We start from the raw sequence: 15,837 nt of genomic DNA, 5'->3' as shown, positions 1-15,837 counted from the left end.
TGAAAGATTTCTGGTGCAATCCACAGAACTGACAGTGCACGGCTAAAAGTTTCCCAGTGTCCCTTAGCGAGAGTACCTAATCCTCACATATTTTGCATCAGCAGAGTCTGAAGTCACAGACAGACAGCTAAAATCAGCTGAATCCAATCAGGGAAATGTGTTGGTTTTGCGTGGGAGGGGAGGGTGCCCTGGTGTTCACAGACCACAGTCCGTTCCTTTGCGTCACACAGGTGGGACGTTAGAAGCCCATGCTACGGGGAAGGTGTGAAGATAAGAAGACTGGAAAGGAACAGAAGGTAAATGTGGCAAACAAGGAGGCGCACATGTGTCTAGGGGATACAGGCAGAGAGCTGCTGTCTTCACAGATCAATGGCAATTGTGTATTTTGTCACATCAGATTTGATGCAAGACCTGTCTGCGATTGGTCGTGTCCCTTGCTACTCACGGGCGTAGATTCACAAGCCACTGATGCTGTGCTCATGAACGCCGGTCTTTCTTTCTCAGGGTGATATAAATGGGGAAGGGGGGGGAGGGGGGGGGGGAATTGAAGCCTCCAGCTGTCAGTGTAATGAGATTAAACCAGACCAGCCTGAGCTCCCAGTGTTTTATTGAACTTTATTTCAGTTTCCATTCTGTTTTTCAATATGTATAAGGAAGATATTGAATGTGGCTGCTTCTGCGCACTAGTCCAAGAGCATCTGGTTGTGCATCAGTGTGGAGTGTGCGATTGTGTGTGTGTATTGGAGGACAGAAACAGAGAGATAATGTGAAAGACTTGTGTGAGTATGTGTGTAATGTCCTCACTTCACACCCTGCAGGGCATGGTGCATCTCCTAAAGATGTGTTCAAGACGTCGCGCCGTCACGAAACTTTGATTTGGTTTCCAAGCTTTCCGGCCTTTTCCAGCAGTTTCCACATGGCGCATGGCAAGGCCTGTCTGGTGCTGCCAGTGGAAAAGTAATGCTTAACCGTGGCGCATGAGGCCTGTGCATTGCTTTCATTGAATCCTGGTCTGTGAAAGGCAGACAGAAAGCCACACTGGCACAACGATTGTGGCTGCAAGTCTGTGTGCGAGCATGTGCTCGTGTGAATGCTTTTGTGAGACGGAAAGTGTCTGGGGACTCGCAGAGTGGGAGACATCCATTCTGTTTGGACATACTGCGGAGTCTCACAGCCCATATTCCCCAACTCTGACGTTTTGGAACGGTCTGCCAGTCTGTGACTGCTTTTTCTATCACGCCACTCAGGCCTCATTACCCAGTCGCAGCTTCTTCCTCCATCATTTTGCCATCAGTCAGGGGGCACTTGGCTCCCCAGGTTCACTCATTTCTCTGCTGATAAATATATGTTACTCATCTCCTGCTTTTTTCCCATTAGAAGAGAACATAACACTATTAACATCTTCAGCACCTTTAAGACTCATCATAAGGGCCCATTCATCAGTGGTCGGTGAAAGAAAAAGACAAATGGAGAAGGTGATAGGGGAAAAAATACAGCAGGAGCAATGCTTCTTTGCATTCATATTAGAGGTAAATATGGAGATGTTCACAACTGAAATACATCTACAAATGTGTATGTACGTGTGAAAATGCAGAATGTGAAGGTATTTCACAAGATTATTTGGTTGGTTCGTGGTTTCCATCTCCGAGTCCGAGTGGTTAAATTCTTCATTGCTTAAAATAGTGGAGAGCAAAAGAGGAACGCACCGATATAGTCGTGAAACTGCTGAGTCTCATCTGACAACAATTTTGTAAAATTAATCTGTATTCATATGGAGACTGCAAACCTGGCTCAGATATCAGTTATTCTGATATCAACTGGCTACACCGTAAACCCCAGAACATTGGCAGCTGCCCCCAGAGGCTAAATAACAAGACTAATGGCCCATTTTCAGTGACTGCGCCATTTGTCATGTAAAATCATGGGAAAATTAGAAGTTTCTGCAGCCAGTGGTTCTGGCATCAGAGTAAAAACAAACAAACAAATAACTAGCTCCAGTCCCCTGTTGGAGGTGAGGCGGATTTCCAAGAGTTCCAGCAGTAAAATGATGTCTAGTTAAAGATAATCAACAAAATTCAATTCAATTCAATTCAATTCAATTTTATTTATATAGCGCCAAATCACAACAAAAGTCGCCTCAAGGCGCTTCATAGATACAGAGAAAAACCCAACAATCATATGACCCCCTATGAGCAAGCACTTTGGCGACAGTGGGAAGGAAAAACTCCCTTTTAACAGGAAGAAACCTCCGGCAGAACCAGGCTCAGGGAGGGGCGGCCATCTGCTGCGACCGGTTGGGGTGAGAGAAGGAAGACAGGATAAAGACATGCTGTGGAAGAGAGACAGAGGTTAATAACAGATATGATTCAATGCAGAGAGGTCTATTAATACATAGTGAGTGAGAAAGGTGACTGGAAAGGAAAAACTCAATGCATCATGGGAATCCCCCGGCAGCCTACATCTATTGCAGCATAACAAAGGGAGGATTCAGGGTCACCTGGTCCAGCCCTAACTATATGCTTTAGAAAAAAGGAAAGTTTTAAGCCTAATCTTAAAAGTAGAGATAGTGTCTGTCTCCCGAATCCAAACTGGAAGCTGGTTCCACAGAAGAGGGGCCTGAAAACTGAAGGCTCTCCCTCCCATTCTACTTTTAAATACTCTAGGAACAACAAGTAGGCCTGCAGAGCGAGAGCGGAGCGCTCTAATAGGGTGATATGGTACTACAAGGTCATTAAGATAAGATGGGGCCTGATTATTTAAGACCTTGTATGTGAGGAGCAGGATTTTGAATTCAATTCTGGATTTAACAGGAAGCCAATGAAGGGAAGCCAAAACAGGAGAAATATGCTCTCTCTTTCTAGTCCCTGTCAGGACTCTTGCTGCAGCATTTTGGATTAGCTGAAGGCTTTTCAGTGAGTTTTTTTGGACATCCTGATAATAATGAATTACAGTAGTCCAGCCTGGAAGTAATAAATGCATGAACTAGTTTTTCCGCGTCACTCTGAGACAGGATATTTCTAATTTTAGAGATGTTGCGCAAATGGAAGAAAGCAGTCTTACATATTTGTTTAATATGTGCGTTGAAGGACATGTCCTGGTCAAAAATGACTCCAAGGTTCCTCACCGCGTTACTGGAGGCCAAGGTAATGCCATCCAGAGTAAGAATCTGATTAGATACCATATTTCTAAGATTTTCAGGGCCGAGTACAATAACCTCAGTTTTATCTGAATTAAGAAGCAGAAAGTTAGCGGCCATCCAGGTCTTTATGTCTTTAAGACATTCCTGCAATTTAACTAATTGGTGTGTGTTATCTGGCTTCATGGACAGATAGAGCTGGGTGTCATCTGCATAGCAGTGAAAATGTATGCTATGTCTTCTAATGATACTGCCTAAGGGAAGCATGTATAATGTAAACAGAATTGGTCCTAACACTGAACCCTGTGGAACTCCATAATTAACCTCAGTGTGTGAAGAGGACTCTCCATTTACATGCACAAACTGGAGTCTATTAGATAGATATGATACAAACCACTGCAGCGCAGTACTTGTAATACCTACAGCATGTTCTAATCGCTCTAATAGGATATTATGATCAACAGTATCGAACGCTGCACTGAGGTCTAGCAGGACAAGCACAGAGATGAGTCCACTGTCAGAGGCCATAAGAAGATCATTTGTAACCTTCACTAAAGCTGTTTCTGTGCTGTGATGAGCTCTGAAACCTGACTGAAACTCTTCAAATAAACCATTCCTCTGCAGATGATCTGTTAGCTGTTTGACAACTACTCTTTCAAGGATTTTTGATATGAAAGGAAGGTTGGAGAAATCAGTGAGTCTGTTTAAAAATTGTATGAGATTAATATCAGCTGGTCCACCTACCAGCTACCAGTGCTACTTGGAATTTGTATTAGAAGAAAAGAAGCAAAACTACCAGTAAATGTATACTTATTGGCCACTGGCCACATTAGATAAACCCATTTAACTGCTCATCAAGTGGGATACGGCTATCGCTAGGGTTTACAGAAGAGCTATATCCTGTTCTCTTGGAGGACATGCCTTGTTGATGCCAGAGGCCAGAGGAGCTTTGAGCTGATAGGAAGGCAGCAATAACTTTCTAATGAATAATATACCCACTCGTTACAACCAAAGTATGGAGAAGAGGATCTCTGAATGCACAATACATAGAACCTTAGAGCTGATGGGTTACAGCAGCAGAAGACCACATAGAGTCCTGCTCCTGTCAGCAACAACTCTCACTCGCTTGCCAAGACTGGACAATAGAAGACTGGAAAACAATCCTGCCTGATCTGATGAGCCTCAACTTCTGCAGCAGCACTTAGTTGGTAGAGTCAGAATTTGGTGTAAACAACATGAAAGCATGGATCCATCCTGCTTTGCATCAAAGGTTCAGACTGATGGTGGTGGTGCTATGATGTGGGGGATATTTTCTTGGCACACTTTGGGCCCCTTACTACCAAGTAAGTTTAAATACCACAGCCTACCTAAGTATTGTTGCTGACCATGTCCATCCCTTTATGAGCACAGTGTACACATCCTCTAAGCTTCCAGCAGGATAATGTGCCAAAGATTTCTTGAACATATCAAAGAGTTTGCTGTATGCAGCAACTATGTGATTCTCTCATGTTAATAAGGATGCCAATCTCTGAGGAATGTTTCCAGCACCTTGTTTAATCTATGCCATGAAGAATTAAGGCAGTTTTAAAGGCAAGCAGAGGGTCAAAGCCAGCAAAGTGGCTGGGGAGTGTGCAGAATTACCGTAGATGGATTCGATTGCCCAGCAAAAGTGACAGCGACTCTGATGCTTCAGGATTACGACAAGACATGTCAGATTATTTGCATCATCCTTCATCCATTAGAAACAGGCCTGAGAGATGAGATGTTCCCACACTGTTTTATTGTTGTTTGTCAGATTTTATTTTTCATTATCAATGCAGTATTCCTGTCAGGCATCTATGACCATATTTAGGTAACAGATGGGTTATGGGTGAGTGGACAGGACTTTTGGTCAGGTCTTGATGGGACGAAGTTAGACGGAGAATGAAAACTTTGAGCGTGACTTGATGTAGGGAAAAGAAGGAAAAGTGGAAAGGGCACATTTGAATTGGGGAACACAAGTGTAATACTGCAGTGCTTGTGCTCAAAAAAAGGGAGAAGAAGAAGGACAAGAGGGCAGTGAATGAGATCAGAACAAAACTGACAGACAGATTGACTCATCAGACAAGCATGTCGCATTCACTGCCAGGCTGCATGGCAGTGGCCCTGATGCAGTTTCAGAACAAATTAATCCACGCAGATAAGGCTGCCTTCTTCTCACTAATGATATCTTACTGCTATTTAGGATAATCACGTTGATTTCCTTATTGTTCTCTTACTAAGATGATTCTCACAGGTACTGCCTATTTCTTATTATTGTAATTATTAAAGTACTATAATTGTTTCACAGCTTTTCTTTTACTGCCCCCATGAAATATAGAGCGTCTTCTATCTATGGGGATGTAGTTTAGCTGAGATATTACTTATATTTTGAGGCTATAATCTTAAAATATAAATAGACTTCATGTAGTATAATCAGAATAACTTGAAGCACCATTGGTTAATATTGGATATTTCTACCATGGTAGATGCATTATTCTAGAAATGCATCAGTTGGTTGCAACATCTAGTTGATGGATGGTTGTTGAATTTGGTCTAGAAGTTTACAGAATTCATTAGAGTGCAATACTTTGACAATAAATTACATTTTGATACCTAGAAGTTGAATTGTAATGGCTATGCGATCCAAACTTTTCATCGTCTTAGCTCTAGCGAGATCAGAATTTCAGCTTTTACAAAATAACTTACATTTTAAAAAGACTAATGGCGTTCCCATTTACTCTCAGCTGTGCTCATTTCCAAATGTTAGCATGCCCTGTACTCTAAGAGAACGCAGTGGACATTAGAAAGGGGGAAAAAACACATTTTCTACCCGTGTTGTCATGAGCATGTTACCATGGTGACATTCATTTTGAGTTCAAAGCAATTCTGCGCTTCTCAGAGCTGCTAGCATGACTTTATGCTGTTATATTTAAAATGGGTCAAATGACTATGAAAGATGTCACATGACAAACAGTTATGCTAAGGTCTGCACGGTGTCAGCTCAATGTTTGGGATTTTTCTGCCACTCAACTTTCGTTTTTTAAGATCTGAGATGATGTGCTTTGATTATTTTCTTAAAAATCAGCTGCCTTTAGCACAGCAGTTGGATTTAACGTGAAAGGCAACACATCGAAAGAGGGAAGCAGTTCTTCGGTGCGCACGCTTTTCCTTAGCCACGCCACAAATGCACTAAAGGACAATTCAGAGCATCAAGCTAAATGGGCCATTTCACCGGGTGTTCAAATCAACCTTGTACGCTTTCACACTCAGCTGAACCCCTGCTCGGCATTTGTTTTCGCACCAAATTATATTGGTAATTATCCATCATTCCAGGGTAATATACAGCCAACCATCTTTGTGCTTTGGAATATGTATGACGAATTGGATGCCAAGACTGGTTATGAGTGTGCAGCTCATTTCGAGACTGAATTCGTGGTGACAGCATTTGAATTTACAGAAATGATATGGAAATTTTTAGATCATGAAATTCAGATAGATAGATAGATAGATTAGCGATCAGTGGAAGTGAGCAAAAACACAGATGGAGGATAGTGAGATGGTGGGGAAGAACATAGACAGAGTGACACAAAGGTAGCACTGGATGACTCACACTCTTCTCTCATTCTCTTCATCTCTCTCCAGTCTGGATTAAAATAAAAGAGGCCCAGCAGCCCCAGCCTGCAGAGAGGGAGTTGTGCGCTCCATCTCAGAGATAGGGTGATGTGCTAAAAATACCACTCCTTGTGTGGGCTTCTTGGGGAGGAAGGAGGGGGGGCAAAAGAATGGGGAGGGAGGTTTATGGATTTGGTGGTATAGTACGCTAGTGATATCACTACTTTCCACAGTCCAGCCCTATCGCATTTCAAGCTCGTCTTTTCTTTTGATCTGTGCTCTATAATGTTCACTAATTGCGCCTTGTAAAAGCACTTTTCCACTTTCGAGGAACGCTGGTCAGTGCAATTAAAATCTAGTTCATTACGCCAGAGTCTGCTAGAAACTGCTTTTATCTTGCTGACCCCCATTCCTTCTGCGAATCACACCCCCCACTGCTCACGTCTCTCCTTTGAGAAACTCCATTAAACATCAAAAGTGAATCAATATCAATTTATTGCTCTCGCTGTTGCGTACACACCAGTTTCTCTTCCTGTCGAGGAGTTGCTCTCACAGCTCCCAATTCATCTGGATTTTCAGTAGCGGGAAACTAAACAGGACACCAAATGAACACGTCTCACCATCTGTCATCTCTCAGGATGGTTCTCCTCGTCAGCTGATCCATCTGTTTAGCTCGGCTTCAGTCTCTACAACAGCAGAGAGGAGCAGAAGTAAAGCGGAGCTTCGTTACACGAACATACACGGAGCTTGCTAAACGGAACAATCCTCATTAAGTGAACCGCTATGGTTCCCCGCCCCGATATTCGGAAATTAAAATGTTAGAAACAGAGCTGCAGAGTGGGATTCAAAAAATACTTACCTTTCACACCTAACAGCCTCTGGGATCTCAGAAGGGATTTGCATATGAAAGCGTAGGGATCTCCGTGGAGGACGGAGGATGAGGAGTGAAGAAAGGAGGACAAGTCAGGAGACAGGAGGGGTTTCTGGTTGAGCTGGGTGTACAAAACTCTGTTGTAATTATTCATTGTGCACACAACCAGAGTGAGAAAGGATATCGATAGGACGAGGCACTTATAAGTAACAAAGAGCTGTTTGGTCAATCGGTGATAACCCCCTTGCCCTTAGTTACGCAGTAATGTATGCTGAAGACATCAGAAAAACAGCAGTCATCTATATTGTGCAGTAAGAACACTGTTTTTTGCTTTCTTTGATTTTACTCTGCATAAGAGACTGCTATTTTTACTGTCAGCACGAAGCGTTATGCTTTAATGGTCTTTTGGCTGACTTCGTCTAGCTCGTTGCATACAAAGACCCCCAGGACATCAGAGCAGAAATTCAATCTAAACCTACAGAGAAGTGAAGGAGCGATATTGATGTACAAATAGGCAAATACCACTGACTGGCTAAGTCATTAATCTGACCCCGGTCCAAGCAAGCATGTGTTTCAGTTTCTGATGACAGACTGAAGGCAGGAAGGCCACGAAACAAGCATGAAGTGAAGATGGCCACAGTACAGGCCTGGCAGCACATGGCGTCAAAACTCACAACCAAATAGCAAATATAATAATAACCTATTATAACTCTTTAAATAACTTCCTGTACCCTGAAATATGGAGTTTCATTTTGATATACAGTTAGGATACAGTTCCAATATTTTTAATCTGATGTTTATGTTAATGTCCTGATATTAAAGCAGAGAGGCAGAATAACTTCATAGTTTCAAATCAAATTAATGTGTACACTGAGCAAAGGAGCATGTTTTCTGATTTTGTGTGTTGTGCTGTTGGCTGCATCACAAATTCTCAAGCGGAAGGCGACAAAATGGGCTAGTCTCCACCTGGAGACGAGAGACTCCTGTGAGTTTTCAGGAGTTCAGAGATCTGATGATGTAAAGTGACAGATGCCTCTGGTGGGTTTCGAAGAATACAAAGTGTAAGGCAACCCACAGAGCAGCAGAACCCAGATTCCTCAGGTGAAAGAAAATACTCAAAGCTTTGTACGTGAACCCCTCAATCCCAGTGGAATTTATTTTGCACAGTGCATTAATAGATTAAGAGGGCAGGCAGTGGCTGTCCTTTCACAAAGTGAAGGGCCTGTTGCTTTGCGGAATAAATGCTGATTATCCTGTCTAGTGTAGCTCATAAAATAAATCCCTTTCCTGTGGCATTTGCCAGGTGTGTGATTGCGGCCAGTCCCTCTGGGTTCTTCTTGAAAGGCCTGTGTTGTGCGCACTTTCAGAGGCTGAAGCCAGCTCTGTGTTCAGCCGCCTGGAGTTGGGTTGCGATCCTGTGGGCAGGATAATCTGCTGTAATCTTTGGCTCTCTGATCTGACCACAGCAGAATAGAGCTGGACGGGTGGGATAGACTACCGAGGGAGTGGACAGCAGACATGGCAGGGTTGAAGGAGATGAGAGCCACTGTACTGTAAAAAAACCCAAAACAAAACAGAGATACCAACCAAGCACAAAAATAAACATGCTGTTTATAGCTTAGAAGTTCAGTATATAGTATTTTCATGCATTCAACACCTTTTGAGTGACAATGTGTTAATGGATTGCAATATCAATATTGATATTAATGAGTGTGACAATCCAAGTACCTCAACGCCTCTCTCCTGCACCAACAAGGAGCAACAAGCTCCCCAGCTTAGCACAGTCCACTAACCACTTGCTTCTATTGACTCCTGCACATCAATAATAATAAGCCTAAAGCACCAACTTCACATAAGAGGACTGAATCTGCCATTAATTACTGCTAGTGACATGTTACTAAGGAAGCAAACCCAGCCCTGTAAGACCTGGGCATCCAGTTTTAACAAGGGGTCTGGATTTTGAACAGGGTTAGAAACCTGCTGCCTGCTTTTTAGGATAAAAAAATGTCATTAACACTAAAAAAAGATTGCTGATAGTACAATTAAGATGCTTAACCCCTTGTGTTTTGATCCAAAAACACTAAAGATTCTTACCACAGACTCCTCAGTTTGAGCTAGAATGATCACAGAACAGTTTCTTAAACTCACCATTTAAAAATTCTGGATGCAATGTGTCTCAGAGTGGGATCACTCGAGGACCTCGTCCTTCTAGCTTCTCGTCTCTGTGTCAAGTTTGTGTCTCATAGTCTGGGTCTCTGTGTTCATTACTTCCTGTCTTATTTTGATGGTCTCTCATTCACTGTGTGTTGCAGTCTATTTAATCTCCTTTGTCTAGTTACCCCTGATTTGTTCCAGCTGTGTCCCACCTGTTGTCGATCCTCTCATTGTCCTGTGTGTGTATTCATGTCCTCAGTCTCCCTCTGTTCTGTCACGTTGTCGTTGTCTCCCCTCTAGCTGTGTGTGTTTCTGCTCGTGTTTTCTCCTGGTAATACTTCTCCAGAGATGGTTTGTTCCTGGCTTAAGTTTTCTTACATTTTTTGTGAGTCTTCAGCAATAAAGCAGTTTTTTTAATTTTTACATTGTTCTCAGTGAGTCCTGTTCCTGGCGCACAGCAAGCCCCGAGAAGGCATTTGCATTTGAGGTTTTTCTCAAACATGTTCTGCCCTGTGCTGAAATTACAGTTCAGCAGTGGTAGTGTGTTGCAAGTCCTCTGGCAGTCTATAAAAGACCTGTCTACCTGCAGAGAGTGTCTGCTGTTGATGGAGGTGGTGTACAAAGTATGTGGTAAAACCGGTCTGTGGGCTACTCTTCCTTCTGTTGTTGTTCGCCTGTCAGCCAGTCGAAGAAGAAGAGCAAAGTTACAACGTACGAAGAGCTGAAGCGAAATTGTTTAAAAACAATAAAAAGACTCAACTGCAGCTGCTGTCTGTGGCTTTCATATCATATTTTTTGATCTTTGATTTATCTGCACTTCTGCCAATCCTGATGAACTCTGCTGTCACTCCCCTCTAGCAACACTAACAGCAATCCAGTGACACACAGTGGCATTCACATCCAGCAACGTGTGGCTGGGATTTTAGACAACAGGGTGAAAACACCTCTCCGTATGCTGTTTGTAGGGAAATACATACGCAAATGGACACAACTGCATTACCATAAATTACGCATTATGTGCATGGTGTGCCTGATGGTTGTCAGTGAAAACATTCCTCACTGCTGAGAATGAATTTTCACACATCGCAGTGGACGCTCCAAGCATTAATCCTAGTCTCAAAGAAGTCAGTATACCCGGCAAGGCTTCCAGTGTTCCAGCTTCCATACATTTCTACTAGCTAATGTTGCTTCCCAAAGCCCTTAAGCTTGAACTTAATTCTGTCTAAATAAAGCTGCTAAATTATGCACTGTTAAATTATGTCCAAAAGCTATTTGAGCTATAATTTTAAATGTGAACAGAAATACATAATACAATTAGAAAATATGAGCTGTGCAAAGGCATCACATGCCTCTGGAAGATATACAGCTGATGTGACCAGTATGGTAGGGTTAATATTAGCAGAACATTTAATTCATGGAGGAACCTTTTCTTGGTTTAGGGCATCAAAAACTGAACTTTAGTTGTCTTTCTTTAGGGTAATTTTAGGTAATGCTATTGTTGCTTAAAAGGACAAAGCCTTTTAGCCTCTGTGTGAAAAACTGAATGCAAATTTACTCACTAAGCTAATCTCTCAGACTGTTGCTAATATATGCATAAACTACTGCAGACGAAACTTCAGATTACATCTCTTTTGGGCTCTTGGGGCCTCTCGCTGTTACAGCAAGTGGTTTACTAACCCATCCTTCTCTGTAAAATTCCACTCATGATCTCATCCTCTGCATGTGTTCAGCTTAGAGAAATAGAAACGTTCCAGCCCTCTGTTTACCACCATTAGTGGGTCACTCTGACCTGTAAGCTTAAACTATCTCCCTCCCCTTACAAAACATCTCCCATCAAAAGGCCACAGGTGGTTTTTTTCTGTCTTTCATTATGTCCGAAGCCAAGAATGTCGGCATAAAAAAACCCAAAAACGGTCAGACGCTAAAACCCAAACAGAGAACACACAAAAGACACACAAAATTTCAGACTTGATGTAAAATCTCATGCACAGAACACTCTGCGTGTGGTAAGATGAAATGCAACAGTCATCAAATATGAGTATTATACAAGAAGTAGAAGTTTGATAATATTAAATTATTGTGAATTTAAACTCAAGAGAGCTTTAAATACTCCAGTGTCTAATCTAATCTATTATTATCTTGCAAACACGCTGATTAATTAATGATTCTCGAATTGGTAATTATTATGTTTTCCACTAATAATATGTCAAATATTTGTATGATATATTTAAAAAATTCTAAACATTATGTTATCAATATATAGAACTCCTTCACTCTGCATAACTATCTAATCTAGTCTCTTAAATTGGACAATTTACTGCTTTATTGCTACTTTAATGCTAGCAAAATTATATTTGTTTAGATATGCAAAATGGCAGTTAACATGGTGCATGCTAAAGTGTGTATTTTTGGTCAATTTTAGCTTACAATGAATGAACTAGTGGTAAAAAGAAAGAACAATTACTAATTACTCAGGTTTTATAGGATTGATAGGCTGCCTGGTATAACTTATCTGCCTCTAACAGCTTCATCCAATCAGTCACTGTCAAACCCGACTGTTTGACAGCGTTTCCAGGTGTATGCTAGCTGTAACTTTGGAATGCACGCAAGCTGGAAATGGAGATTATTTGCCTTCAAATGGGGCTATAGCATTGCCAACTTCCAGCAACCACTCGCAACCAGTCGGGAAATATTAATCTTTTTTCTTTTTCCCTCATGACCAGTGGTTGCCAGGCTGACCAGCATAGGCCTGTATGACTTGACCCTTATTTGCTTGCTCATACATTTTCACCATGACTGGCAAACGTGCAAGGTGACAGACAAGTTACCGTAATGTAATAAAAACCTTCAATGAAAAAAAAAAACCTAAGCAACAGGATCGTGACAGCAGCCGACGTAAAACCTTTAACAAGAGCTTCAAGTAGAAACCAAAGCTGTTGAAAAGTAGCAGCAAACAACCATTCAGTCATGCTGAAATGTACTTATCTGGTTTACTTTTGGTCATAGGGCGCCATGTAATGAGTGTGGTTTTTCTCACAATGTGGAGTCCAGCATTACTGGTGAAATGTGGAACTCTTGAAAAGTGAAAGCGTGGGGGTAGGGGCTGAAGTGGATCTGAATTTTCGTCAGGGGTTAGCACTGTTTTGATTTTTATTGTAGAAAATTTCTGTGACTCATCTCTGATGCATGGATGAAAAGACTCAATAATGCCTTCTGAATGCAGATGGGTTGTTTTTTGTTTTTTTTTAGCTGGATAAGGAATGAGATTTCTGGAAAGATTTAAATCAGCATGAATGGATGCTGGCTGGTATGCTAATAAGGTGGCAATGTTTCTTAACGAACATAATTTGATGAGTTTAATGAGCGTTCAGCTGCCAGGTCACAACGAATCAAGACGCTTAAATATCTGATTATAAGTTCTGAAATCGTTATGATTGTAACAACGGGAGACTTGATTTAATTATTGAATTAGTGATGACACATTAGCAGATTTCAGCAAATTCGGGGGATTTTAGAGGGTGCCTCCTGACCAGACAGTTACTGCACCATAAGCAGTCTTCTCGCATCTCCGTCTAACTGATTATTACTGTGTCCTGCCCTTTTTTTCCCTTTTCCATCTATGCCATTGCATTACTCTCACCCCAGCTCTGTGAAGCTCCAGTGACCAAATGCCCTTTTGTTGTCCATGTGGCTTGGCTCCAGCACTTTCCCTTCAGAGCGCTTGCCTCTTGCGCATTGTACTGTAAATGTCGGCATTAAAATGTAAGGAGTCATGAGCGTGCCTCTATCTCTCTTCTTATCTGGTGTTTGCCTGAGAACACAAAGGGCAAGCTGAGGCAAGCGGAGATGGCAAGCCTGCTCTGGACATGTCATTTGAGATGTGTCAGTTACGGGCACGCTGCCCTAAAAGCTTTGCCCCAGCCTGAGACTGCTTCGTAATAAAAAGGCCTAATGTGCTCGATAGATCCGCTGATGATTCAACAGCAGCAATAAGAGTACAGCTGTGATTACATGGTCAGCCTATAAAAGTAGCAGCCTTTCCCAATTTGCAAGTCCTCACTCCTCTTCCCTTCAACTGGCCTGACTGCCGCCCCCACAGTGGTAGCAATCAGCCAGGTGCTAAATGCCTGGGTGAGGCACAGCTCATGGGTGGGTGGGTGCGTGCGTGGAGGGGGGAATGTTGTGGAGGGGAGGCTGAAATTGCACGTGGAAATAAGCATCTGTGCTTGCTTGGGAGAGGAGGAAGCGGGGGCAGGAAATAACTGTCATTCTCCACTAAGGCTGAGAGTACAGACTGAAGAGAGAAAGGCTGACGGACTCACACAGGTTAATCATTAACTCGCTGAGCTGAAGAAAATTAAGAAAAAGGATTGTTGGGGCGGGGTTTGGAGTATATCGTTTCTTTTTTACAGTCGTTTAAATGGATGAGTGTTGCTTCATCCCTTCAGAGAGGTCTGATTAACCGCAGTGCACAGTGTGATGGGGAGAAAGCAGAGCTGACACCAACCAGGCTGTTGGGAAAACGCTGATATGGCAGCAGGCTGCCCCTGCCAGGGGCTTCCTCGTGATGACTGTTAATGAATAATCGATAGCAAGCGACGTTCAATGGAGGGAGTGTATGTAAATCTCCTCTACGCTCTCATATGGACTTATAGGTTTAATTAAACTAATCGCTGTATTGACTTAGGGCTCCATAGCCCTTTGAAGCCTGCTGTAGTAATGACATGAAACCAGGCTTCCCCTTTTGTTGCAGAAATGTATGCAGTGAAGAGACTAAATGAAGTGCTGCTGCAGCACAGTCCAATTTTCGTGGTTCTCTCTGCACACATGGACTCTTTGTAAGAAAAGGCACAGCTGTAATTTAATAAGCAAATAGAGATGCATTAATACCTGTGCATAAGACTTCTCAGTGTAAATACAATGCAGCTTGATGTTATAGGGTTAGTGAGCATGCAGGAAATTAGCTTTATTTTCCAAGTCACTGACTGACTACATCTCTCAGTCATGCAAATCAAACCGCATTGTTAACACATATCTATAACCATAGGCGTGCGTCACAGAGCCCCAGTCATTCACAGAGGGAAGCATTCAGGTAGCTATATGAGAGACAGCAGCTTTAATCACGACAGAGATGGTTTGCTATCGGCATTAGAAGGGACTCTGTTGGCACGAATCCCCCCTTCCCCCTGAAACCTCTGATCATCATGTCATTGTCTGCAGCAATACACTCCAGGGACTCAGCTTTCACATAATGAAACCAAGAGAGCTGCCCACAGCCCGGCTTATAATCACCCATATGTGTGCGTGTCCGTGTGTGTATGTGCGTGCAACTAGTTCGCCTTTTTATAGTGTTGATTGAAAACAAAAGAGTTTCAGCATTAACGCTCTTCTGTGTGTGCGCTTAAGCATATCATCGGGGTGTGTTTTTGCCAGTATGTGCTCACGCGCGTGTGTGTAACAACCACGGGTGTGCATGAGTCACTTTGAGAGGTTTCACCAGCTATTATCGAGCTGGGACTTGGTATTTAAAAGGAGATAGAATAATTGTCTCTTCATCAGCTCTCCAGAGATTACAACAGTAACTGTCAAGTGAATTTGAATTCTTGACATTTTCCCAAAGTCTGGCTGTGAAAGGCACTGTTCAAACAGGATGTATGCAAGGCCTTTTCATAAGTGACTTTCCAAGATGAGCTCCATCATCCATGCCGAGTGCATCACAAACAAACGGTAGTTGCTCTCTCCACCAGGAAGAGAAGTGAGGGAAAAGATAGATTCAGAGGAAAAAGTAAACCAATGAACGCAGAAGGCAAGAGGCGAGAAGGAAACGGCTCGACGAGGCATCTTATCTTCGGCGTGTTTTTCGCCGTGCTCAGGCTTTAAGCCGCCTGCTGAAAGGTGGAACACTGAATTCATGCAGCAGGTTTTGCTTGGGCTCTTTTTGTTTTTTTCCCGAAGCTGCTGTTGCAGAAAAAGGCTGAAGGAAAAACAGATACCATTCACAAGTCATCTCATTTATGCTCTCATTCGGTATGTGCGCAGTGTA

General features: G+C 42.5%; 1 protein-coding gene and 2 long non-coding RNA genes across 3 annotated transcripts in view; 1 reads left to right on the top strand and 2 right to left on the bottom strand.

The window, feature by feature from the left end:
• Positions 1-15,837, top strand: part of pde4a (phosphodiesterase 4A, cAMP-specific) — a 46,913-nt gene that overhangs the window by 10,347 nt on the left and 20,729 nt on the right. The window lies entirely within an intron of this gene.
• On the bottom strand, positions 7,247-7,783 carry LOC145428248 (uncharacterized). The gene is made up of 2 exons (XR_013908493.1): positions 7,629-7,783; positions 7,247-7,455 (listed from the first exon to the last, which is right to left on the bottom strand). It is a non-coding gene; the product is annotated as an uncharacterized LOC145428248 (long non-coding RNA).
• On the bottom strand, positions 8,763-10,351 carry LOC113020537 (uncharacterized). The gene is made up of 2 exons (XR_003272204.2): positions 9,789-10,351; positions 8,763-9,191 (listed from the first exon to the last, which is right to left on the bottom strand). It is a non-coding gene; the product is annotated as an uncharacterized LOC113020537 (long non-coding RNA).

This window comes from Astatotilapia calliptera, chromosome 4, assembly GCF_964374335.1.
Source record: "Astatotilapia calliptera chromosome 4, fAstCal68.1, whole genome shotgun sequence".
Lineage (NCBI taxonomy): Eukaryota > Metazoa > Chordata > Actinopteri > Cichliformes > Cichlidae > Astatotilapia > Astatotilapia calliptera.
The sequence above is the reverse complement of the archived record's forward strand: the minus strand, read 5'-3'. Positions and strand labels throughout refer to the sequence as shown.